The 26,269-nt window shown below is 45.7% G+C and overlaps 1 protein-coding gene across 2 annotated transcripts in view; it reads right to left on the bottom strand.

Annotated features, from left to right (window-relative positions):
• TACC1 (transforming acidic coiled-coil containing protein 1) overlaps window positions 1-15,647 on the bottom strand; it is a 112,088-nt gene extending 96,441 nt beyond the window's left edge. The window contains exon 1 of one of the 2 annotated variants that reach the window (XM_059384305.1): window positions 15,506-15,647. The gene's annotated coding sequence lies outside the window, so the exon portion shown is untranslated. The remainder of the gene's footprint in view (window positions 1-15,505) is intronic. The other variant, XM_059384297.1, reaches the window with a different exon arrangement.
• Between the last annotated feature and the right edge of the window lie 10,622 nt (window positions 15,648-26,269).

The following is a 26,269-nucleotide window of genomic DNA, read 5'->3' as shown; positions in this document are numbered from 1 at the left end:
CTTACATATTGCTTAACCACCAATATTTCAGATTTCTGCCAAGCATATCCTAATTATATTCTGGTCATTAAATTATGGAGGAAAAAAAGTCCTATTACCCTGTAGTCGAACCATCTGTACTGGAAGAATGGTAATGCTGAGTGACCCTACCAGCAATCATTCCACCTGCTTTCTAGATAAAGAGTGTGTGTAAATTAGGGGCATCTTGGTGGCTCAGTTGGTTAAGTATCCAACTCTTGGTTTCAGCTCAGGTTATGATCTCAGGGTTGTGAGATCGAGCCCTGAGAATGGTTCAATGCTCAGTGGGGTGTCTGCTTATCCATTTCCCTCTGCTCCTCCCCCATCTCTTCTTCTCTCTCAAATAAATCAATAAAATCTTAATTAAAAAAAGAGTTTGTGGGGCGACTCAGTGGATTAAAGCCTCTACCTTTGGCTCAGGTCATGATCCTAGGGCTCTCTGCTCAGCAGGGAGCCTGCTTCCTCCTCTCTCTCTGCCTGCTTCTCTGCCTACTTGTGATCTCTGTCAAATAAATAAATAAAATCTTAAAAAAAAAAAAAAAAGTTTTTGTAAATTAGCCCCTAAGCCTAATGCTTTGTAGGGCTGAAGTGTAGCTTCTGCTGAATGTGTCCAAAAAACCTGCCCCAGCCATCACTGCCACCCATGCAAATCTGTGCTTTATCCCAAATAAACTTCCTCCAACCAAATGTTTCCATTCTCTTCCTCAATCCTGCCCTGAGAGATTCATTTATCTTTGCATTCATATATTCATTCACTCATTCATTCAACAAAAACATACAGACACCTACCTTGATGTCTATCTTACTCCGAATTCACCTTTGCAACAATGTTGCGGAAGGCATGAGTTGCCTGACACCTTCCTCCAGCCTCACAATGACCCTGTTGACCCTAATTCTGCCTCATATCATTGTTAAGGCACGGCCTAAACTCAACAAAAAAGTTAAAACTAAGACTGATTTCTAGAACAGAGCTGGAAAGGATCTCAGAGGTCATCTAGTTTCAGCTTCTTTTATTAATATGAGAGAACCGAGGCCCTGATACATTTGAGACTTGCCCAAGGTTACAGAGACAGTGCCAAACCTGCAACCAGGACTCAGATTTCCCCACCCTGCCCAGTCCTTTGTTCTTTCCTCGCTTCTTACTTCCTTCATTCACACTTAATCCAAATACAAAGATTACATATCTATTACTTTGATTAGAAAATATGAATGTTTCACTTTGAAAACCATCCCAGTTATACTCAGTGTCAAAGAAAGAAATTACCTTTGGTGATGTCTTTGAATTTATTCTCAGTTTACCCTGAAGAGTGAACATGCCAGCAACCCAGACCAGGACATTTGCTCTGACTGGAGCCCTTGGGACTGAAGAAAATTAAGTCAGGTGAAAGTCACATGCTTATTTACAAGGTAGGTTTTCAGTGCAAGTTTCCAGCCAAATGCCTTTTGCCTAAGGCTAATTCTCAGAAATTCCTCTACAGTTCTCCCATTTTGTGTATCACAGTTCTCTTACACTTTGCACTAGCAAAGCTGACTTCTGACGCACATGCACACACACACACACACACACACACACACACACAGTCTTTGTTCCCTGATTCAAGGTGATACAACTGTCATCCATAATAAGTGGGCAGTTTCCAGAATAAAGTTTGTGCTTCAGACCTGTGATTCTGCCCTCCTACTGTGGGAACAGCTGCCAAGTTCACAGTTTCAATCTGTATTCTCCAGGAGAACAATGAAAGCACTTAAAAAAAAAAAAAACTAAAAAAACACCTTCTTTTGTTTTTATTTCATTTACTTGTCATTTCTATTCCTACATAATGGTTCTGGGACTATGCCCTTTGTGTGCTTTCTATTGATTTTGTTTTATTTTATTTTATTTTTTTTTTAAAGATTTTATTTATTTATTTGACAGAGAGAAATCACAAGTAGATGGAGAGGCAGGCAGAGAGAGAGAGAGGGAAGCAGGCTCCCTGCTGAGCAGAGAGCCCGATGCGGGCCTCGATCCCAGGACCCTGAGATCATGACCTGAGCCGAAGGCAGCGGCTTAACCCACTGAGCCACCCAGGCGCCCTGATTTTGTTTTAAAAGCAGGATATTTTTTTGTGCCCTGACATTGTCTTCAGAGCCAGAACCTGCCTGTAATTCAAACATCCTGGACCCAGTAACCTTGAGCGTCTTAGAACATTAACTCTTGGTACTTTTTTGGGTCTCAGCTAACTCAGGGGTAGAGACCTGGAGAAACCTTTCGGTATTTGTTTTTAAGTAATCTCTACATCTAACGTGAGGCTCAAACTCACAACCCTGAGATCAAGAATCACGTGCTTTACCGACTGAGGCAGCCAGGTGCCCCAACCTCTGGGTACTTAAACATGGATTCCAACCTCACTGACTAGTGCTGAGGGTTGGAGAGTAGGGTAAGTATGCTGTATTTCTACTCTCTGACCCAGCAGGCTCCAACGTTAGTCATTGCACCAAGAAATGAAAAAGCAGATAGAAAAAAAAGGAAAGAAAGTTGGCAAGAGTCTTGAGGGTCTGGGTTCAAGGAAGTGCTTTAACTTGTGTGCATTAAATTTGGAATTAAAAATCAATATGATGGTTCATTGTACCAAAATAACAGCATAAATATTAAAAAAAACTGCTACTGTTTTCTGACTGGGCAAACCACCAGGATATATGGAGCCTAAAAATGCTGCAAAGCAGAAGCAAACATTCCAAGGAAATCTCTAAAGCGAGACAAAGTAAATATAAAATGTTCTTTGGCTTAGAAGTTAAGAGTGTCCTTTGAGGGCATGTCGGGACCTTAATTATTTATCTTAGGACATTTGTGAGCCAGCCGGAGCTGCCAAGTTACAAGAATAAAACAGGCTTTTCACAAAAGAATACAAAGAAGCTTAAATGCAGGTAGAACCAAACTTCAGAGCCACCTTTTCCTCAAGCAGTCTCTGAGTCTTCCACCTTCCTACAGAGAAAGACCAGATCTGCACTGCAATGATTCTGAACCTGTGAGTGAAAATCCAGGGCTCCTGTGGGAGTGAGGATGGAAGAATATAAAATAGGATCCCTGGCCAGATGTAGTATGTGCACTGATCAGCAGGGAGTGCTCTTGTTTACCTTTTTCTGTGCTCTGGGGAGGGGTGGGATCAGACCAGGATTTGCTTTGAGTAGTCTCAGCTTTGAATTTTTCAACTTTCTTGCCTGGGCTCAAAAGTTTTTTTTTATCTGCATTCAACTCTGTGATCCACATGGCCATTGATACTATAACCATTTTCTTGAGCATTTGGGAATCCAAAAGTATGGGTGGCACTAGTGGCTCTTCCCCATAAATAGTCCCCAGGAGGAAGACACCAATCCTACCTCTAGGATGGAACACAGCATCAGAAATGCAAGAAGGGAAACAGAGGCTTGAGCAAGGTGGAATGAATGGGAGAAACACAATACCCACATTGCATGCATCAAAGCACACTGAAGGAGTCATAGGGCACAAGAGCTGAAAGGGTCCAGTGATCATCTGATTCCAAATCCCACCTGATTCAGGAATCTTCTGCTTGAGAATCATGACCAATGATCAGCCAACCTCTGCTTGCAATTTTCAGAGATATTTTTGGCAGGCGAAGAATTGCAGCGCTCAGATCCCTTTCCAAGAAAGGACTTAGGCAACCCAGCTTCAAGGAACGTGGTTAGCTGATAACCTCCAGCTGTTAGTGACTTCAGGGTCCGCCTCAGCTTTTCAGTCTTCTCTGGGTCCCAGAGAATGGCTGAGCAAAGCGATAGTATAAAGACCTGACCACTTCTGCCCAAAATGGCACTCCTCTTAGTGGACAATGTTTGCTTTGGAGCTCCTCAGTGGCTTGGCGAAGACGTAGTCAGAACAGCAGGCTGAAGGCTCTCCTGCCCAATCTTGCTTTCTCTCCTGTCCGAGTGTTATACCTCAATAAACCTTAATACATGAAACACGGTTTCATGTTTTTTGTTTTGTTTTGTTTTTTGTTTTTTTTTTAGGGCATGAGCTATTCTTCTTCTTTTTTTTAAATTAAGTAAACTTAATTAATGGGGCTCGAACTCGTGACCTCAAAACTAAGAGTTGCATGCTCTACTGACTGAGCCAGCCAGGAGGTGCCCTGGGCATAAGTTATTCTTTACAATACTGTAATGGCAGAAACATGACACTACACATTTGCCAAGACCCATAGAATTTTACAGCATCAAAGTGAACCTTCATGTATAAAAGAAAAATCACTTAGGAGGTCAGGAGATCCCAGGATGGAATGCAGACTGACAAAACAATCCAATTGTATTACAAATATACAAACACCTTTACTTGAAGGTGTTGAGGGAGGAAAGGTGCTGACCTAAGTAGCTTTGGAAATAAGTGGAGTCCGTAAGTCTAACAGCCATCAAATACACAGAAGCACTATATTCTGGCTGATAAAGTTGTTTCCCACAGAAGCACACATTCGTAATTCTAATAACACTATACATGTAAATTGCAATTGAACAATGAAGTAAATGGATGGCAGATGGTGGGAGCCAGGTTTCTCAGTTGAAGTGGGAAGTTACAGGTAAGCAAATGGAGGTCTAGAAAGAGCCATGTGGTAATAGATTAGAGTTAAAGATATCACTATGAATCCATGTTTTTTTCAATATAGATTCAGATGGTTACACATAGAAATATTTATAAATATGTGTATATATCCAAGTTAGTATACACACATGTATCTTGCTCTACCAGCCAAGAGGGTGTAAAAACAAAAATCCGTCAGTAGTAACAAACATACATAGTAGTAACAAACATACAAACATACATAGTAACAAACATACAAACATACAGAGCTTGATTTCAATTCCTTTCTCCAATAAAAGGAACCAGGACTACCTGTACTTGGAGAAATGGGTGATTCTAGGACTGGGGCAAGAAATATACAAGATGAGCATCTTATAGTGCCAGAAAGTAAAGAAGTGCTCAAGAAAGAAACAAACACACCACCACAACCCACACTGATAGAGGTATAACATAGGGACAAAGAAACCAGCTGGAAGAGCTCCCGATGGCCAAAGCTGGAACAAGCTGAGATATGAAATTAACAAATTAGTGTTGGATTATAACCTGAAGTATGAAATAATTATGCATAAGTTTCTACAATCTAAGTAAATGATTTAACAAATAAATAAATGAAGAGCAAATGTTCCCAAAGAAAAATTTCTAATAACTTATGTAGGAGGACCTACCTGAGCTCTTCCAGCTGCCTTTGTTGTCTTTCAGGACCCAACTCAAATATCACCACCTCAATGAGGGGACTTCTAACTACCCAGTCTGGAAAAGTTATCTCTCAATCCCCACTCCATCCTCTTACCTTGTCTTGGTTTCTTCTGAAATTATTTTTATTTTTACGTATGGTCTTATAACCATCCCCACCCACGAGGCCCAGAACCTCATTATTCTCACCCACACAATCTTCTCAAGTACCTGGAAAACAGTCTGGAAATACAGTGACCACTCAAAAAGATCTACCAGTTGAATGAACAAATGAAAAAAAATGAACAAATGGGTCTATTTCTTCGACACGAAAGCTCTTTGAACATAGGGACTCGTGTTCCTTCCAAGTTTTCTTTACTTCAAGCTGGAAACCCCTAGATTCTTCACATTTCTCACTTAACATAGGCACCTGGTACCAGATGATGACACAGTAGTAATAAAATTATTTATTTATTTATATAGTGCTTTACTATGCTGTGCACTGTGTTAGCACTTTAAAAGTAGCTTCTCTTGGGGCGCCTGGGGGGTTCAGTGGGTTAAAGCCTCTGCCTTCAGCTCGGGTCATGATCCCGGGGTCCTGGGATCGAGCCCCGCATCGGGCTCTCTGCTTGGTGGAGAGCCTGCTTCAGCCTCTCTCTCTCTCTCTCTACCTGCCTCTCAGCCTGCTTGTGATCTCTGTCAAGTAAATAAATAAAATCTTTTAAAAAAAATAGCTTCTCTTTTATTCACCCAAAATTTATGCTCCATAAATCAGGCATTGTTGGATGACTTCTGGAATGTCATTATTCCCCTTAAAAATGGTCCTAGATCTGGACTGTATGATGAAATGCATTCTGGACAAAGGAACTATTACCTTCTCTGATGTCTTTATCTATCATCATTGACCTGTTTGGGGAACAGGTGTGCCTAAGCAGCAGTGAAGCTATGCTCTTACTGCTGTCCTCTAGCCAGTGCTCATCGCCAGTGGTTATCACATTGTCTGTGATGAGCTAAGGAGCTTGTAGTAGACTATAAACCAACCATATCACTAAGGACACTGTTCAGTTCAGCTGGTTTGTTCACAGCAAGACCTTCTAATGTAGGAAGCGGTGTGTTGGTTTCCATTCTGAGACCAGCTCTTCATCTTGTTGTGGACTGTCTCTCTGAGCAGCACTGAAATCAGACACAATTCTCAGCATTGTTTTCTTATTCTGGGTTGTAATAGACTTGATATCTTGTTCATTCCTGCTGTCAACCAACTTGGAGCAAATGGAACTACTCAGGGCAGAAATCCTACAAAGAATAGTCAAAGATTGCCCAGAGACGGGCAGTTGGTAAAAAGATGTGAGAAGAGAGGAGAGGGTGGCATAGCGGAGAGGCCCTAAGACGGAGTCCGATGACCTCTGTTTTAGTCCCGGATCTCTCATTCACCAGCTGTGCGTAGGGAAATTCCCCTCTCCGGGTCGCATTTTCTTTATCTATGATGGAAGTAGGTAATTTCTTTCAGTTTTTGTGCTCTAGGTTTTAAACCCTTGAGTCAAATGACTTCCATGTACTAAATGCTCCTAGGCTAAGCCTTTCTACAACTTGCATGTCCCCATCACATCTGCCGATATTTTGTTTCCCACAACGTTTTGCCTGGACGCCACACCTGGCTTCAGAACAGAAATGTCACAGTGATATCCAGCAGCCAGACCCAAAGATAAGGGAATTAGGGTATAGGTATAGGGATGGTTGCTGAAAGGTATCTTCAGCAATATTTGTCTCCCAATGATTGACCAATGCTTTTATCAAAACATAGAGGTATCAATAAATGCATGCCATTAAAATTGTTCTGGAGTTTTCTGGTACTGCATGTAAAGGGCTTGGAAGTTACTACTCTGTCCTAACAGCAAGTAAAAAGCTGAACAGACTGAAAAATCAACAACTCTTCTTGGATCTGTAGGAGGGAAGGACATCAGGCAAACTACTGCACCCGAGACTGGAGACACAGACAGGTAAGTACAGAAAGTCATTGCTTACCAGAGCAGAGATTCATAAGCAGAACCACCATGGAAATCATCTGGATATCAACAAATCGATTCTGAAGTTTAAATGGAGATGTGGAAGACCCAGAATGGCCAGTATGAGTTTGAAGGACAGGAACAAAGTTGTAGGATTGACACTCCCCAACTTCAAGAATGACTATAAATCTGCAATACTCAAGACAGTGTAGTATTGGTGAAAGAATAGACAAATTAATGGAACAGAACAGAGAGCACATATATAGACCCACCTACAAATAGACCCATATACATACAGTCAAAGGAGCAAAGGCAAGACAAGGGAGCAAAGATAGTCTTTTAACAAATGGTGCTGGAAGAACTGGACCTTATACCTTTCCCAAAATTAACTCCAAATGGGTCACAGACCTAAATGTAAAATGCAAAACTAGGGGCACCTGGGTGTTTCAGTTGGTTAAGCATCTGACTTCAGCTTAGGTCATGATCCCAGGCTCCTGGGATGGAGCCCCTGGTTGGGCTCCCTGTCCAGTGGGGAGTCTGGTTGTCCCTCTGCCCCTCCACCTGCTTGTTTTCTCTCTCACTCTTACTCACTCTCTTTTTCTCTCTCAAATAAACATAAAATAAAACGTTTTAAACAAAATTGTTTTGAAGGCATCCATCAGCACCTCTGTCTCTCTCTGTAGTAAGCTGAACAATGATCCCAAAGATATCAGGTCCCAACCCTGGAGCCTGTAACTGATCTTAATTAGAAAAATGTTATTTTTATTGGCAAAGGTAATTAAGGATTTTTAAACAGACAGATTATCTTGGATTATCTGGGTGGGCCCTAAATGCAATCACAGGAGTCCTTATCAAAGGGAGGAAGATTCCACACACAGAAGAACGAACAGGCAATGAGACCATGGAAGCCAATACTGAAGTGATGTGGCCATGATCTAGGAACAGTGGAAGCCACCAGAAGCTGAAGAAGGCGAGGCACAGATTCTCTCCTACAGCCTTTGGAAGACGGTGGTGGCCCTGTTGACATCTCGATTTCTGCCCAGTGACACTAATTCTGGACTTCTGGTCTCCAGACCAGTGAAAGAATACATTTCTGCTGTTTGAAGCCACTGAATGTGAGGTCATTTGCTGTAGCAGCTACAGGAAACTTACACACCGTCTTCCTAGATTTTACCTTCCTTTCAGATAGATTTTTCTGTCCATAACAAACAAAGCCACCCATCTGCATCCGTCAGGACCCTCCCCCGCTTGAGTTCTTAATGAAGGGACTGTATACGAAGGACTGAGTAGACTTTGAGAGACCTCAAGAGAGGGTCCTCACAGAGTTGACCGTGGGGGAGACTCCGGAACCACCCCAGACCTCAATGGTTAGGGGGACAGAGCTGTGGGGGGAGAGAGGGCCTCTGACAGGAGCCGTGGCCTGCAGTCAGGGGACACAGTTGGCCCACAGCAGAGGAGCATGGGGAATAAGCTCCTCATACCACTCTCTTCCCTTGCTCTGATCTCCTGCCAGTGGCCTCTGGTCCTAAATGCAAGGAAGCCATTTACGTCAGCCTCCTGGACACAGAGAAGAGTGGAGAAGAGTGGAGAGTGGATTTATAAGAGCAAGTGGAACTATCTGGCACCCACATAATATTAATTCCTTCTCAAGACTGTCCACATAACAGACTGGCTTTGTGAATCAGAGACAGAGGCTTTGTGGGACCCCCCGGCATCCTAGCTCTGTGGCTGTGGGCAAGTCCATACTTCACGAGCCTTCTGTCTCCTCATCTGTAAAATGAAGGATTCAGACTAGGAAGTCTTTAAGATCCCTTTCAACTCTGATGCTCGGGATTCTAGAAGCTGACTAGATGCCTTACCAGGCTGAGGCTGACATGTGTCTAGAGTCCTGACAGCTGTTTACTTACTAAAATAGAAGCAGGCCTCTCTTTTCCATGACGCATCTCTGCATCTGTGCAAGGACGAGCAGTACATGCTGGTCACGGGCTGCTTCAAGGGAAGGAGCAGGCTGTGCTCTCTTAAAATGTGGACATGTCACAGGCATGCTGGAAAAGGGACCGTGAGTGGGCCCCGGACAGCCAATGGCATCATGGGAGGAGGCAGGCAGAAAGGCATACCACTCACCCAATGGCCGGGCCACGGTCAGTGGGTGCGTCTGCTCATTCCTCAAGAAAGCTCCAGGGGCCCTCAGCAGCTGGCAGCAGCTGGTACGGCCCTCGGGCTGGCCCGGCCACTCACTGGCAGACCCAGCAGAGGGGTGGCTGCCAACAACCACACAGATGGTAATAATTAGCCAGAGAGTCCAACTATGGAAAGTTCCAAGGGTCCAGGAGAGCCCCACACTGAACAAAGAACATACACCAAGCCTTCCCCTGCCGCCTTGAGACATTTTGTTCTGTAATATGCCTGCCTTTTCAATGACTCCTGTCTGCTTCTGTCTCTTTACAACCTCTTTTTCAAAATGGAGGGAAGAGAATATCTTCATGGGCCCTTCAGGCCTGAAAGTGCTGGAGTAAACTACCCGCCCCTCCCCTCATCTCCCTCTACCCTGGGTGGCCTGGGATACACAACAGACTTCCTCCCTGCCCCCACCCCCACCCGTCATCATTAATTTGGACGTTCCATAACCCCACCTGAGCACTGGTTTATAAGTGTGTCATTTAGGAGTGGGGGCGGGGGTCTGACAAGGACCTCTATCCCTAAATCCTTAAAAACCCTCCCCAAACTGCTGATTCCTAAATTCCGTTGTCATCTTGTTCCCAGCAAAACAGTTTGGATCTCGTTGTATGCACACCCACTCTGGGGAACTGTGTGATTTAAGGTTACTCAGTGAGTTAAGGGCCCCAAGGTCCTACTGGAGATGAGGCAAGAAGAGGAGCGAGCCTGTGAGAAACCGAGAAGGTGGGTGCAAGCGAGGCCACCAGGAAGGACCAAAGGACCCAGAGAGAGGGCCCTGGGGACTGAGGTATGGTATCACCCACTTCACACCACCCGGTAGAGCTGTCCTCGTTGAGTCGGTGCTAAAAATGTCTTCTGAGAATTCAGTTAAACAGCTTCTTTATCAAGAACAAAAGGGATAAGAAACAGCACAGAGGATCGTAGGGGAAGGGAGGGAAAAGTGAATGGGAAGTCATCAGAGAGGGAGACAAACCATGAGAGATTCTCAACTCTAGGAAGTAAACTGAAGGCTGCTGGAGGGAAGTGGGTGGGGCCATGGGGTAATTGAGTGATGAGCATAAAGGGGGCCACGTGATATGATGGGCACTGGGTGTTCTATGTAACTGATGAATTACTGAGCACTATATCTGAAACTAATGATGTACTATGTGTTGGTTAACGGAATTAAAAATAAAAAAAAGCACACAAGAGAAGCTTGCACTGTGGCCCTCAGACCCTCAGAAGCCTTTCCAGTGATGGGGTAGATTACAACAGTGGAATATAATTAGGGGATGCCTAGGGGTGGTCTTCCTCTTCCAAAATGCTTCCCCTATTCACTGCCACTGCAAAATCTATGTCTCCCACTAAAGCCAAACCTGCATTTCAGTTCGTTTATTCATCGCTTCCCGGTGGTTTGCTAAAAGTCATGCACTGCTCAAAGGGAGTTCTGATGGACAAGAATTAGAATTTATTTTTGCAGGCTCCCTGCTGAGCAGAGAGCCCCATGTGGGGCTCAATCCCAGGACCCTGAGATCATGACCCGAGCCGAAGGCACGGGTCACCCACTGAGCCACCCAGGCGCCCCATATTTTATTTTATTTTTAAGATTTTATTTATTTATTTGTCAGAGAAGAGAGCACAAGCAGAGGGAGTGGTAGGCAGAGGGAGAAGCAGACTCCATGCTGAGCAAGGAGTCCACTGCAAACTCAATCCCAGGACCCTGAGATCATAACGTGAGGGGAGGGCAGACGCTTAACCGACTAAGCCAGCCAGACGTCCCCGAACTAAGATTAATTTTAGACACAGGGTACTGAGGGTATGAGGTGCAGAGCAGGGCTCAGTGGGAGGCTGCAGCTGGGACTTTCTCTCTCTTGACAGAAAGCGGCAGAGATCCTTGCAGAAGAGGAGGGAGGAATCCCTGGACACAGGGCCTCTGGGAGAGCATGGAGAGGGGTTAAGACGGCAACCCACTCTGGGTTTCCCCACACCGGGCCCTGCCTGATGGAATGCTTGCTTAGATCCAGGCCCACCACGGCGCTCCCCCCACCCCCTGCCCCAGTATCAGTGCCCTTTGTATATTCGGCCCGCTGTTCTCCAGAGCACCTGAGTGCTGCTCTCAGACCTCATGTTGTGGGGCTCCCACCTCCTCTTCCAAACATGGCACGTTTCAAACAGACAGAAATGGACTAAGTCAGGGAGATCTTCTAGAACCAAACTGTAAGCTTAAAGCCCTCACAGGCCAACCAGCCTCGAGTTAGTGCCGACCTTAGCGCTTACCAGCCATGTGTGTTTGTGTATATTTCTCCTCCTCTAGAGCTTGCATTCCTCATTTGTAAATGGGAGATAATAGGAGTCCTCACTCGATATGCAGTTTTGAGGATTAAACAAATGAGAAAATGCAGATGAAGCACTTAGCAATAGGCCTGGCTCCTAGGAAGTGCTCAGTAAATGTCAATTATTAATTTATTTCTTGCCTGCTTTTACTTCCAGTAAAGGCTGGCAAACTGATGTGCACAACTTTCAAAATCATTGCAAATTTAATAGAGGCTTAAGCCAGGCTCCCAGATTTGTTCTTTGAAAATGCCACAAAATTCTTTTGTAATTCATGATCTCCCTACTGGTTTTTTAAATCTGCTATATTTAGCTCTTAAATTTTGTATCTCAGCTTGAAATCCTAAAGTCATCCTTCCAAAAATACAAGTGGTTTGGCCAATGGCATTTACTTACTGAAAAAACAAGCAAATTTGTTTTTGAAATAACAACAGGTCTTGGGGTGCCTGGGTGGCTCAGTGGGTTAAAGCCTCTGCCTTCGGCTCAGGTCATGATCCCAGGGTCCTGGGATCGAGCCCCGCATCGAGCTCTCTCTGTCCAGCAGGGAGCCTGCTTCCCTTCTTCTCTCTCTGCCTGCCTCTCTGCCTACTTGTGATCTCTGTCTGTCAAGTAAATAAATAAAATCTTTAAAGAGAAAGAAAGAAAGAAAGAAAGAAAGAACGAACAACAGGTCAGAGGTGGGACTAATTTCCGTAACTTCAAAGACAAATAGATTATACCTCTTTTAATCAAAGGGTCCAATTTGACAAGGGGACCCTAAAGACTAGTTGTTTCAGTTCTACCTCTTTAATCTCTGGGAGTACATCTCAGCTCTTTCTTGGAGGTCTGAAGCTATCTCTCAGGGACCCTGGTCCTTTCTCGTTGGGGTCCAGGAACAGCCCTCTACCCCCGAGCTCACAGCTGAAATTGTTAGTGTCCCTTTTATAGTCTTGAACAGCAGTTACTTATTTCCAGATGGCTGCCCAACTACCTAAGGTTAACCCAGGAACCTCTTTTACACGTAATAACATAATTCGCTGAGTGTTCACTATGTGCCAGACACAGCTCTAAATGCTTTCTGTGAACTAAATCATTTTATCGTAATAATATCTCTGTGAGATAGATACTGTTACTATCGTCCCTCTACATGGGATAGCATTGCTTGGGTAATTTGCCTATGATGACTTAGCTAATATGTGGTAGAACTGGGATGTGAACCCAGGGAGTCTGGCTACAGAGCTGCTCTTTCCCAATTAACCATACCGCCTCTGAGAGAAGTGAAGTTTATTGGTGATATCTCTTGAACAAAACTGACTCTTTCACAGAAGTACCCTTCCTTCCATGGAACATTCTGTCCTGACCCTGTCATTCTGTTCCCTCCAGCCTTTTCTCTGGGGCATCCTTTGCCGAAACTATGAACAAAACACACTCACCACAAATATCCCTCTTACCTCTGTCAAACAGGGCTGCAAAAATATTTGAGGCAGTGTGGTTCACACTCGGGATGGGGCTCCAATCCCACTGTCAGTAGTAACTGACCGGGTGCCCTTGAACAAGCCAGTTCGTGTCTCTACCTTGAGGTGTCCTATTAGCAGAGTGGGGGGCGTGCCCAACTGCCTTATAGGGCCTTTGTGGGGGATTACACGAGTTAATCCATGTGATGTGCTTGGCACAGTGCCTGGCTCAATCAGTAAGCTGCTGTCATTAAGGAAGACCCATAACAGCTATTACAATTATTGATCATGCCGTCCGTCTGTAACTGCAAGCAGGGTCGAGAAGGGCACCTTCAGCAAAGACTCAGAGAGCAGCCAGGTTGCAACGCAAGCTCTCGGGGGCTCTGCGCCTTGAGGTCCCTGCACGTGAGAAGGGGCTGCTTGAGATGGAAGGGTTCATCTCCACACCTGGCTGGCGGGCTCCACTGGGTGTCCCCGGGGCAGGAGATGATTGTGAAGTAGGAGGAAGTGGGAGGGCCAAGTGAGTGCTTAAGCTGGGAAGGTAGAAATCCCGCTGTGAACAAGGCCATTCCAGAAGCAGTCACTTTCACCCCAGACACGTTACTCGTTCCAGCTTAGTAGTTTCGAAAACGGTTTTCAAAACTTTCTTTCAACTGGGCACCCCAGCATATGTCAGGAAAGGCAGAGCTGCTTTGCTGGACGTGGGAAGAGGAGGCTCCTGGAGCACTCACATGCTCCTGGTTGAACTCCTCCCCCAAAAGGACCCTGGGTCGCTTCTAACAGCAATGATGTCCTCAGACCACGGTTTGAGAAGCATTTTGTAAGAGAAACGAATACATCTACTGCATGAACCTTCCCCTTAGGGAGCCTGGAGTCCAGTGAGCTGGCAGCTACAGTCCTGGACAGGCTGGCATGTAAATTCCTATGTCCCTCGTGGAAGGTGCAAATCCTAGCACGGCACTGTTGTTGGCTCCTACAGAACCTTGAGGCTTTGCAGTTGCACAAGATCTTTCTACGTTGATACCACACACTAGAGAGGTGGGGAAGAGCTTGTTTGCGTTGTTTAGCTTCAGTAAAATAGTCTAAAACAAACTTACCTCTCACAACACTTCTATGAGGTGGGGTTATTACTATCCCATTTTACAGATGAGGAGGCCGAGGACATTTAACTTGTCCAGAGCCACTCTACCAGGCACTGCTGGAACCAAGATTCAAACTCGCTCTGCCTGGTTTCAGACCACGACTGGGGGGACCTGAGACCAAGGCTACCTCAGGGCCGGTCCCATCTCTGCCATGGACTGGTTGTTTCTCCAACATCAACATCCTCATCTATAAATAACGATGATGACAATGACGCCTACCGCCCTTAGAATGATACCCCGACACACAGCCAGTGCCCAGCATGAGGGCGTTGCTGTCTTGGGATCACCCACTAGTAAGTTATGACTATTTGCTCAATGCCCCTCTCACTGATCTGGCCTGTGAAGACAACAGTGCAAGGCGATACGCGTGTGGCTATGGATCTCTACGTGCAGTACAGATAAGTAAAAGGAGTAGGAGTTCAAGCTAAGGGCGTTTGAAATGCCTCATTTATGACTGCTTCATAAATTTTTGAGTACTCCTTGTACAAAGCCATGCTGAGTTCCCAGTGTCAGTCCAATGTCAGCAAGTGCGGTGCCAAGGCCAACTTGCCAGCCACCGACTGCCGGCAGCGCATCCCTAACAAATCCAGCGCCCCATGCAGCCTCCTGGCCAGACGGGTTTCCTCTGCCACTGTCACCTGGGTCTCCAACTGCACCTGGGCTCTGCCCAGAATCACACAGCACTGGTGATCCAGGGCCACCGGGGCATGTGCCACATCCGGAGGGTCAACTCCAGAGTGTCAACTCCAGAGTGTGCCCCTGTTGGTGTTGGGGAGGGAGGAGGACAGAGCCCCGGGAGCCAGCAGGACATTTGGTCCGGTCCTGGCATTTCCCGCACCTCTCCGTCAATCTCCCCAGAGCTGAATGTCCCTTGACATTCCAGGGACTCAAAAAGAAAAAACAAAAAATAACACTCCAGAATTCAGGGAACTGTCAGAATTCTGCCACAACACTTTCCATACCAGAACTCAAACAAAACGTGGGCTTCCGGGAGCCCAAGAGTTAAAGTTCAGATTGGAAACAGAGGGAAAAGAAATGTCTGACCTTATGCCTGAGCGTCCACCCACCCACGGCACACACCCATGGGCAAGAGAACGCCCTCAGCCCAAGGCTTAAAGGACAAGTGCCTCCTTTTGCTCAGTAAATGTCAAACGATCGCCAGAATGTCCAGTCCCCCGTGCCTACCTCTCCGGGAGGGGTCCCCAGGGTCGTTTCTCGAGGCCGTTTGCACCACCTGCTACCGCGGAGCCATCATCCCTCCTTGGGAAGCCGGCGCTGCTCAGGGAGGGGTTCCGCGGAAGGAAGGGGAGGGCAGGCGCTGAGATCCCCGTGGGAAGGGGATGGTCTTCGAACCAAGCACTTGGTCAGAGGGAAAAGGATGTTTTGTAATTTTTGGCTTGAATTTCCAGAGGCAGAACAGGAAATGTCCACTGGGGCTGGGAGCTCCAGGGAGAAATGTGCCGCGATCTCCCTTAGGAGGAGGACTTCCCTGGTCGCCCCGCCTGGAATTTTAAAGCTCTGTCTGAATTCTGGTACCCCTTTCCCCCTTACTCTTTCCCTTAGCACTTTTTTTTTTTTTTTTTTTTCTTAATGGAACGTCAGCTTCGTTCCTGACATGCTGGAAAAATTTTCCTCTGCCTAAACTTGGCTCAGGAACACTCTCTCCTTGTGAGAGAATTTCTCCTGTTACAAAGTTCAGTTTAAAAAAAGAAGAAGAAGAAGAAGGCTATTTGTTTTGCGAACAAAAGTTCGCAAAACATTTTTGATGGATTGTTTTTTTCATCTGAACCTCTGGGTTTCAAGAAATATACACACCCATATTCCTTTTGAATATGTTTTCCCCTCCCTTGGAATGGAAAAACACCAATAATAACTGGTAAAAAGATTATAGTGAAAATGTCCTTAAACTGTGGGTCTAGGTCAGCCTCCTCTGTGCTCACATCTCTGCCCACAGCTCAGGGTGCAAGGAATATGGTAAGAGGGTGCATGCTGGTCTCCAAGACCTGCTTTTAGTTCTAGGTCTTTCTATGATGGGGACACAGGAACTAGCTACCTTTCCCAAACAGAGTCCAGTTCCAAGCACACACAAGGTCCTCAACCCCTCAGGGATGGGGCTGCAACATTGCTGGTGGTGATTCTTGGAGGCGGTGGGTGGGGGGTGCCTGGACTGAGAAGCCATCTAAAGTAAGATTTAGCTGTTGGGAATCGCCCGGAGGGTGGCATGTCTGTGCCTTGTCAAATGCCACCACAAATTGGGAACTTTTAGGGTACTTGTTGACCCTGGTAATAAAACTCAGTAGTTCTCACAGTGCTAATTGGGGATTAGTTCACAAACAGGAAATGAGGACATCCCCTCTGCTCTGCTTATTAAGAGAAGGTGAGTAATAAATTAATGGTGTAAGCCAGATAAGAACAAATTTTTTTTGCCAGTTTGTGAGGTTAGAAAATTTCAGATGTTTTAGAAGTCTCCTTCATTTACAAAGATTATACTGCATACATAATAGGCCGAGGCTAGCAATTTTTAGATTTTCGATTTAATGTATTGAGAACACATTTTTATCTAGGCTATAAAGCAAGACTGATGTAGGTCAGTTGCTAGCTTGAGTTTTGCACCTAACCTTGAAAGTAATTGAAATGCATTCGTGTTCTGAAATTTAGAGATTCTGTCCTTTCAATATTGGTTTAGTGTGGAGATAATCCCAATCAACAAAATTTGACCCATCGTTATTTAACTAAATGCCCAATTTTTTCTAACATACCTTAACATAATAGTATATGTAATATACTATGCTCCTTCACTTGGTTTTTGTCCCCAAATGATCTCAAAAATCACACTCTGAAAAGACGTAGACAAATTGAGTCTATTTGGTATCTAAACAATAGACAAACTACGTCCTAAAAAGATTGATCATGCCCCCAAAATGAGGGCAAAAGTCTAATTCCCCAGATATGGGGTATACTGCTTCATGGACACCACTTGCCACAAGGACAGGGGAATGTTGCCAAGCAGAATTGGTGCGATGGTATTTTTAAAAAATACTTTATTTATTTGAAAGAGAAAGAGAGAGACAGAGAGAGCAGGGCACAGGTGCAGAGGGAGGGAGCAACTCAAGCTGACTCCGCACTGAGCCTGGACCCACACGTGGGGCTCAATCTCATGACCCTGAGATCAGACCCAAGCCTAAATGAAGAGTCAGATATGTAACCAATGGTGTCCCCAAAGTGACCCCAGTGGGGTGGCATTTCTAATTCTTATCCTGAGATTAAGAGTCACTAGATTAGTCAGACATCTCTTTCCACTTGCTAAACTAACTGATTTGATATGAATGTAGACAGAGGCATAACAATTTTATGGGCAGCAAAAGACAGAGTCGAAGGTGAGATGAAAACCCAGTCTTTTCAAGGTTAAAAGGTTTCAAAGCTTGACAAGGTTTCACAAAAGGCCAGAGTCTGGATTGGTTTGTAGGTGAGGGACCACACTGAATTTAACCGGCTCCATAGCATTGGTCGGTTAAGTGCCGAGTGTGTGTGCCGCTCTACTGGAGGCCTTCTCAGATGGAAAATGATTTTAACACAACAACTCCATAAGGTATTGTTGCTCTCATTTTACAAAAGGGATCCTCGGGTCCTGAGATGTTTTTTTGCAACTATACTTGACAGTGTCAAGATTGCTCATGATTTTTTTTTTTAAAGATTGTTCACGATTCAAGTTTTTTTTTTTTTTTTAAAGATTTTATTTATTTATTTCACAGACAGAGATCACAAGTAGGCAGAGAAGCAGGCAGAGAGAGAGGAGGAAGCAGGCTCCCTGCTGAGCAGAGAGCCCAATGCGGGGCTCCATCCCAGAACCCTGGGATCAGGACCTGAGCTGAAGGCAGAGGCTTTAACCCACTGAGCTACCCAGGCACCCCACGATTTAAGTTTTTTGAAGATTCACTTTATTCATGCTGCCTGTCTAGTCCCGCAACTCCCTACCATGTTCCATGTTCCATGTTAGAACTGCAAATAACATTCACTTCTTCGTTCCAGTCAATGAATGTTTAATGAAAATTTATGTACGTAGGACTGGGGCAGGAGATGAAGACCTCAAACTCTGCCCTGGAGATGTTTGTAATCTGGTAGGGGGCAGAAAGGAACATCTCTGTATCATTGGACGCAACAGTTCTACTCCTAGGTACATAGCCAAGAGAACTGAACATGTATGTCCACACAAAGACCTATACACGAATATTTCTAGTAGCCCTATGCATCTCAGCTGCTGATGGAAACAAGCCAAACGGTCATTAACTGATGAGTCGGTAAACAACACGGACATGGCCATAACAATACAATATCGGTCATGAGAAGAAATAAGTGCTGACACATGCTACAACATGGGTGAACTTAGAATGTGCTATGCTAAGGGAAAACAACAGGACACAAAACACCATCTATTATATGATTTTATTTATGTGAAATATCCAGAATGAGCCAATCTTCAGAGACAGAGAGGAAGTGGTTGCGGAGGGCTGGGGTCGTGGTGGAGTTGGGGTTGGTAGTTAAAACCACAGGTTTTCTTCAGGGGTTGATGAAAAGGTTCTAAAACTGATGGTGGCAACAGGTGCACGACTTTGTGAATATACTAAAGACCATGAATCGTACATTCTAAACAGGTGAGTTTATAGTACGTGAATGATATCTAAAGAAAGCTATTGCAAAAAACAATACATGTGCCTAAAAAAAAAAAGAAAAAAGGAAATACATCTGTTTAGTCGACCCAAATTTGCAAAGTGCCATCCGTATTTCACATCCAGTTTCTTATTTCCTTGGCTAACTCACTTCGAGTTTTAGGAGACTCAAGGCAAGAATCCATTCTTACCGGAGCCAATTATTCTGCCTATTGTGATTCTTTGACGATGTGCTTTCTTAGGGACTGATATCCCCAAGCTCTTTCCATTCTGTCCCCTACCAACACTCATATTCAGGCAAGGGTTTTAAAAGTGTAATTACTCTGAGATTTAGGAACTAATTACTGTAGGATTACTGTGTGTGCATTGAACTAATAAGCAAATGTTTGGTTGTCTTAGGCTATTGAAATAAATTCATTATGATTTTTCATTTCTCAAATACCCCTACTTATTCTGAGTACCCTGAAAGGTGCAGGAATTGAAATTATGGCAGAAGAAGCAAGCAAGCAAACAAGTGTAGTTGGCAGCTCCAGGTGCTATCATGGGAAATACAGGTGCGATACGGACCCCAGGGGGGCAATGAGTGTGTGGTGTGGGGAATGTCTGGAGCAGCAGGTGTGGTAACAAGGTACTTTCTCTCCAGAATTCCTGGCAAGTGGGTGAAAGAGGGCTCATTAGTTTTGTAGTTGTCGTTTTGTTTTACTTTTAGAATTTTTTTCTTTAGTTTACTAAAGAAAGTGGAGAAAGCCCAGAGTGGAGCCCAAGGTGAGGCTTAAACTCATGACCCTGAGATCAAGACCTGAGCTCAGATCAAGAGAGTTGGATGCTTCACTGATTGAGCCACCCAGGTGCCCCGTTGTTGTTTTATTTTAATGGATGGGTTATGTAGGGGTAAAATAGTAGTGGCTTTCTGGTCCCTGAAATAGGATTTACACACAGAAGACAAAGAAGACACAGAAGACAAAGTTCAGCTGCTCTTTAGAATCCTGGAGCAGCACAGTAAACTTCACGTCTCTGTGAGGGTCAGGTGTCATTCTGCATCTGTCCAGTAGATGGAGGCATTGCTGTTCCAGAAAGAAAACTCTTTCCAAACTTGGTATAGGAGCTAAGCCCCAGTTGTGGCTGCCACTTGCTCCTTTCCATCAGGTGGCAGACAGGACAAAACAGCCCAGAATTATGCCAGAGAAAGAGCAGCCCTATCCTAATCCGGACTTCTTACCTTAGTACAGTGACCTTGGGCACGCTGCTTTGTCTCTCTGGACCTCAGCTGCCTCATCCAAAAAGTGAGAATTTCCCAGATCCGGGATCTTTTGTCGACATTTCCAAACCCCGATACTCAGAAAACCAGAAGCATTTCATAACTCACTTGGCAGCAAGACCTGACCTAAACTGATGCATTTTCCTTCTCAGTGTGAATGTTCTTACATTTCCCTGCAAAAGGGTTTATATATTTCAATTACAAAGTGCCTCCTCCCCCACCCACTGTGGATTTGATCTAATAAAAGGTACAATATGCAGAATTAGCTTCCTCAAATTTGAAAAACAATCAGCGTTCTGCAGGACACCTGGCTTTTGACTCAGAGCTCACAGACCTGTGATACTGATTGCAAGGGTGCTGTGGGGATGAACGGACAAGTGAGGCACAACACTGCGAAGAAGAGTCCTCCGGGGCTCGCCTCCCTTATGCCCCAGCCAGTCAGATGTGGGGTCTGGCAAATAGGAGAAAAACAAGGCAAAGAATCTCTATGATGCATTTGTATCACTCATTCCTATGAAAGATACCTTTCAGCACCTCCTACGTGCTCGTTCTGAAAAGAGGACACACACAGGTAGGTACAGAGACAAGGCTGGTGGGTGAGGATGCCAGCAAGGGTGGCCGACTCGGTCACTGCCATGCCAACATTACTATCATTACAGACTGATTCCTCTTCTATCTTTAAAAAGTCTTCTTTTAAAAGTCAAAGACTTCTGGGTCCCCCTTGTGTTACCTTAAAATCAGAGGATTTCTCGGGGCCAGAAAAGAATTTAGAGGTAACACCTCGGCTATCCCATCAAAACCTTGCAGGGGTGGTTGGTGGGCAACTAGAACGGGAAAGCTCTGATGGTAGCTGGCCAATAAGCCCCAATGAGACCCTGTGAGGGGGTGTAAGAAGGTACGCTTGTAAATTTCTCCTACTTGGTTAGTTTCTCCTCTAGCTGTTATCAGTAATGCAAGCACTTCAACAGAAGCAGAACTTCTGTTCCAAATATCAAGGTATTTTCTCCTTCCCCATACCCCCCTCTGGGCTTCCCGCCACCATGCACCCGTTGCTCAAACCAAAGACTTGGACATCATTCTTTCCTAGCCCCATCTCTAACACTCAATCCATTAAAATCGGTCATGCCTGGTCTGACCACTTCTCATGGGGAGAACTCAGGTCAAAGTCGTTGTGGTCTTGCTAGAGCTAAAGCTTCAGCTTTCTAATTGAGTGCCTGCCTCCATTCCTATGCTGCTGCCATCTTTCTCTTTTATGGCACCTAAAACCAGCTTCTCCAGCTTAAACCCTTCAGTGGCTTCCCACTGTCACTAGAGGAGGATCTGAACAAGGCCCCTGCCTCCTTCTCCAACCTTACCTTACCTTCCAGGCTGCAGCCATGCTGGCCTTTCTGCCCCTCCAACATGCCAAACATTCTGCTGTTTCAGGGCCTTTGAACATGTGCCTGTCTCCTCCCCAAGATCTTCATACACAGGCCCAGCCCTAACATTAGTGGGGCCCAGGGCAAGGGAACAAATAAATGGGGACCCACACACCACTAAGAACTGTTATGTAAGGTATGTTCTCTCCTCTTACCATGACAAATGCCTTCATAATGGCAAATTTGAAAAATATGTGTAAACGTATGGTTTTCATGACTGTAAATTAGCAAACTATAAAAGACAATTGAATTTAATTATTATTCTCATATTTGAGTGTTTTGTTGGCTGGCTGGTGATATTTAAATGAGTAACAAAATAGAGGCATACATTATTCATAATTTGTTATATATTTATTCCACAGAAATGCACTCTTTGTTTTCATTTAAGTGAAATCACTAATGTAATCATTTTTAAATAATTTGTGTTCTGTTGAGATGAATGATATAAAAGATTTTTTAAATGTTATTGTTCTCAAAGTGTACAAAACTTGAATGTATTATCATTAAAAATGTAGCTGAAGGGGTGCCTGGGATCAAGCCTTGTAAAGGGCTCCCTGCTCAGCAGGGAGTCTGCTTCTCCCTTCCCCCTCCCCCTGCTTGTGTTTTCTCTCTTTCCCTCACTTTCTGTCAAATAAATAAATTAAATCTTTTAAAAAATGATAAAAAAACACAGCTGAAGGTATATATAAAAAGTTAAAAATTAAAATGGTTTTCACATAAGCTTTCAAAAAGTTCTCTTTTTAAAACATTCAAAATTATTTAAAAGTAAACAAATGCATCTTATAATTAGTAAGTGTGAAATTTTAAAATTAGAATTATTTAAATAGGTCTGAAGAATTTTTTGGAAATTTTACCCAATTACATTAAATATTCTTATTAAATATATGATTCTCATTATTAGTGTTCGGGTAAAGAATTGGTATGCTTCAAGCATCTTGTTAGACAAACATATATAGGAATTTAAGAGAAATATGAATTATTCAACACTGTAAAACGTTCTTCCCAAACCGTGTGCAAAAGTTGCAAATACTACTGTAATCCATGAGCATCTCCAAACACAAAGAAGAGAAGAAAAAAAGAGAGAGAGAGAGAGAGAGAGAGAGATGCTCAGAAACTCGGAAACAATTCTTTTTTTTTTTTTTTTAAGATTCTTAAAATTTATTTGAGAGAGAGAGAGACAACCTGAGTGAGAGGGGCAGAGGGAGAGGGAGAAAGAGAATTTCAACCAGACTCCACGCTGAGCACTGGGAGGCTCAGTCCCAGGACCCCCAGATCATGACCGGAGCTGAAACCAAGAGTCAGTCATCCAAACCACTGTGCCACCTAGGCACCCCTGGGAAAGAATTCCTTACGAAACAATCTATTGCACTGATGCTATCTGAGAAACAGGGCTTAACGAATTAATTTCTCTTTCTCTTACCTAAGCATCTGCATGCTTACTCTCTCTGAATTAGTTTGCATGTGGGGACAGAGCAGGAAAAGCATGTCCCTGGGGTCCCGCGTTAAGTAAAGAGAGTGATTGGGCTCCTCACAGCAGGAGACGCAGGGCAGAGGCCCTCACTGCCATACTCCAAGGGTAACGGTGTTCACAAGATCTCTTCCTTCTAGCCGGTCCCTGCTCCTAACCTGGGAAGTCCCAACAGCGTGAATGGGGCTGAGAGGTTAGGAGGTCTGCCCGTGTGAGAGCTGGGGCCTGAAGCCAGGCCTCCTAACCCTAGAATTAGGGTTCTTTCGTGTATGCCGCTAGAGGGAAGAAGGGGCTTGGAGGGCTCGGCCCACCGCAGGGAACCAGAACCCCCGCCGAGCCGCCCTGCGCATTTCTTCCCCGAGGGGGCAGTGGCTGCACACGCATGGCCGTCTGCGCGCGCGGGCCCGGCCCTGGAAGGTGGCGGTGAGCGCCCGCATCTTCGTCTTCGCGCAGATCGGAAGCCCCGCGGGACCTGCGGGTCGCACGGAGGCGGCAGTGCTGGCCCTGGAGATGTCAGCTCTGTGTGTGTTCCGGGAAAGGATGGATTCCTCGCGTGAACCCGTCCTTGTCCCAGTCGAAAGTTAGAACTGAAAGCCAGCGCGTCTCTGTTGCTTTTTGCTTTCCAGATCCCTGATGGCCGCGGGTTCTCGATCCCCACGACGCTCACAGGTCGGACTGGAAGCGCTCTGCTGGGGAGAGGCTGTCCTGGGCATCGTAGCACGTTTAACAGCGTCCTGGACGTCTGCACCCCGGTTGCCTGCAGGACTCACACGTCTCCCTGCCCCCCCCCCCCCCACGGCCGTGAAAATGTCTACGGACCTCACCAAATGCCCCCGGGGAAGGGAGCGGTGAAGTCACCCGATCACCCTGGTTTGAGAACCCCTGGGTCGTTATAAAACACAAACCCAGCCTGCCCGTGGGCTGGACACCAGGGGGTCCGGTTGTGAGCTGTGCTTGGGAGCGGGCTGAGCGGGAATTCACAAACGTTCTCAGCCTAGGATCTCGCGATTTCCGTGGAAACTTTTCTTCCAGCGACATTTCATTTTTTTTTTTTTAATATCATCTCCAAATGGTAAATCATTCTCAAATTAAGTGGTGTTTATCCTCCTGGCTATGAACTGTCAAAGGAGTGCCGGGGATTGGGGCGGGGGGTGGTGGTGGTTGTTTTGTCTGCACAGTTCTTAGTCCCCGGGAGTCCTGTATCTCCCTTTTGCTGTCGCCGCTCCTCGCTTGGCCTCCCCTCCACCAGACAGGCTTCATAACTGGCAATCATCACATCGCGGGGCAAAGCGGTCGGCAGCCACCCCCGCACCGGGGAGTCAGACGCTGCGCGGAGCCTGTGCTCTCTGGAACCACGGAGCCTGTGCTCTCTGGAACCACGGCTTCTTTTGTTCTGTCAGGCAGACTGCAGTTCTGTCTCTTGGCTCTCCCCGAAGGAAGAGAATCTTGAAACGTTGTGCGGCTGCAAATGGCTTCGTCTAAGCTGGAAGGGCCCGTAAACAGGAAGTCCACAGCAAAGGAGAAATAAAAGTGATCAATTACGCTGTTAGAACGACTTCAATGCCACCCCACCCCCACCCCCAGGCATCTTTGGGCAGAGCCGGGCAGCATGAATCAGGCTGTATACAGCTCCCCCCGCCTCCCCCCAGAGCCCACGGGCAGGGAGACCCGCAGGGGGCCAGTGAGGGCTGTGGGCACCACACCACTATGACCGCCAGAGATCTGCAGGAGAACCAGCCCAATACGACCCACATGAGGCGGAAATGGTCACAGCCAAGTTGCAGAACTTACATGGCAATTTTTGATCCTTTCCTGGCCTCGGATGAAAGGCTGCTGGTGGGAGCACCATGGCCCTGGCATCCCGTCCCACATCTGGTCGCTCTCCTTGCACTCTGGACTTGCACGTTCAGAAAGAGACGACCCACCGTGTGCTTAGGGCATGAGGGAATTGAGACTCCAACTGTGCCTCAGAGTCTGCTTTTGGGGACCCTGACTGCTCTTCTTAGTGGCCACCTAGCCCTTCTGGCTTCTGTGCCCGGCATCTCAACCGGGTGGTTCCTCTCCAGAACCGAATCACTGCCACTCCAGTGTAGACCCTGATCTGCCCTCCCAGGACTCTTTCCTGAAAGCAGCATCATAGAAAATTTTGGGGATGATACAGAGACTTCTTTGATGTCAGTCTTAACGGGAAGGGATGCATCCCAAAACTGAGAGAGAAAAAAGTGAAATGGAGAGATATCACGGGGTTGGTGTCTTATTTCACAAAGAAGATCAGATTGTGCAGACCGGGAGGTTTTGGGGGGTGGAGGGGAGAGGAAGGTTGTAGTAGGTAGCAAACTAGTTTGAAGTCAAAGGTTAAGAAACATTTTAAAGCCAGTTTCTAAACCTTCCTGGGGGAAGCAGGGTATGCATATCGGTAGACCACTCTGATTAAAAAGTAACCCTCTCTTCAGTCGCTGTCCCTCAGGTCCCCTTACTCTGTCACAAGCTGTTCTGCAAATGCAAGCATGGAAGGGGCTGGGGTTGTCTCCAACAGCGGTTCCACTGTGGAGAGTGAGGACACTCTCAAGGAGGCCCCTGAGAAGTCTCGTTTTCTGCATGAGGTGAACCAACAGGATGACAGTGAAGCTCCGCCCTCAGTGTTCCTGAACTAGACTCATAAGCAAGTCCTTTTCCAACTGTTGACACCCTTCTGACCAGCCAGAGACTAGAGATCCCTACCAGGTGTGGGAAGGTGGTTGGTCTCCAGCTTCTGGTTCAGCAAAGGAGACGCTCTTGCCATCTGGGCACTGGGCTGCTGTACCAGAAGCTCTGTCAGGAAACACCTACTGTGGCTCTCTCTGCCCACTGTCCATGGACAGGCCCCAAGGAAGAGCTCATGAAACCCCCCCGCCCAGCCTCAGACTTCTCAGTTTGATCAGCCTCTGTGTGAGTGTCTGTCTTCTCCTTAAGCAGACCCAATAGGAATCAAGCAATCACAAACACATACCATTGCCACAACTTGGACTTGGGTAGCAGGACACATATTCTGTTGTGGTGGGGAAGGTCTCTCAGTAGAGCCTTCATTTCCCAGATAAATAGGTACCATGACTTGACCGAGCCAGTTAGCATGGACAACAGATGAACGAGCGGACAAGA

Source organism: Mustela nigripes, chromosome 18 (assembly GCF_022355385.1).
Source record: "Mustela nigripes isolate SB6536 chromosome 18, MUSNIG.SB6536, whole genome shotgun sequence".
NCBI lineage: Eukaryota > Metazoa > Chordata > Mammalia > Carnivora > Mustelidae > Mustela > Mustela nigripes.
The sequence above is the reverse complement of the archived record's forward strand: the minus strand, read 5'-3'. Positions and strand labels throughout refer to the sequence as shown.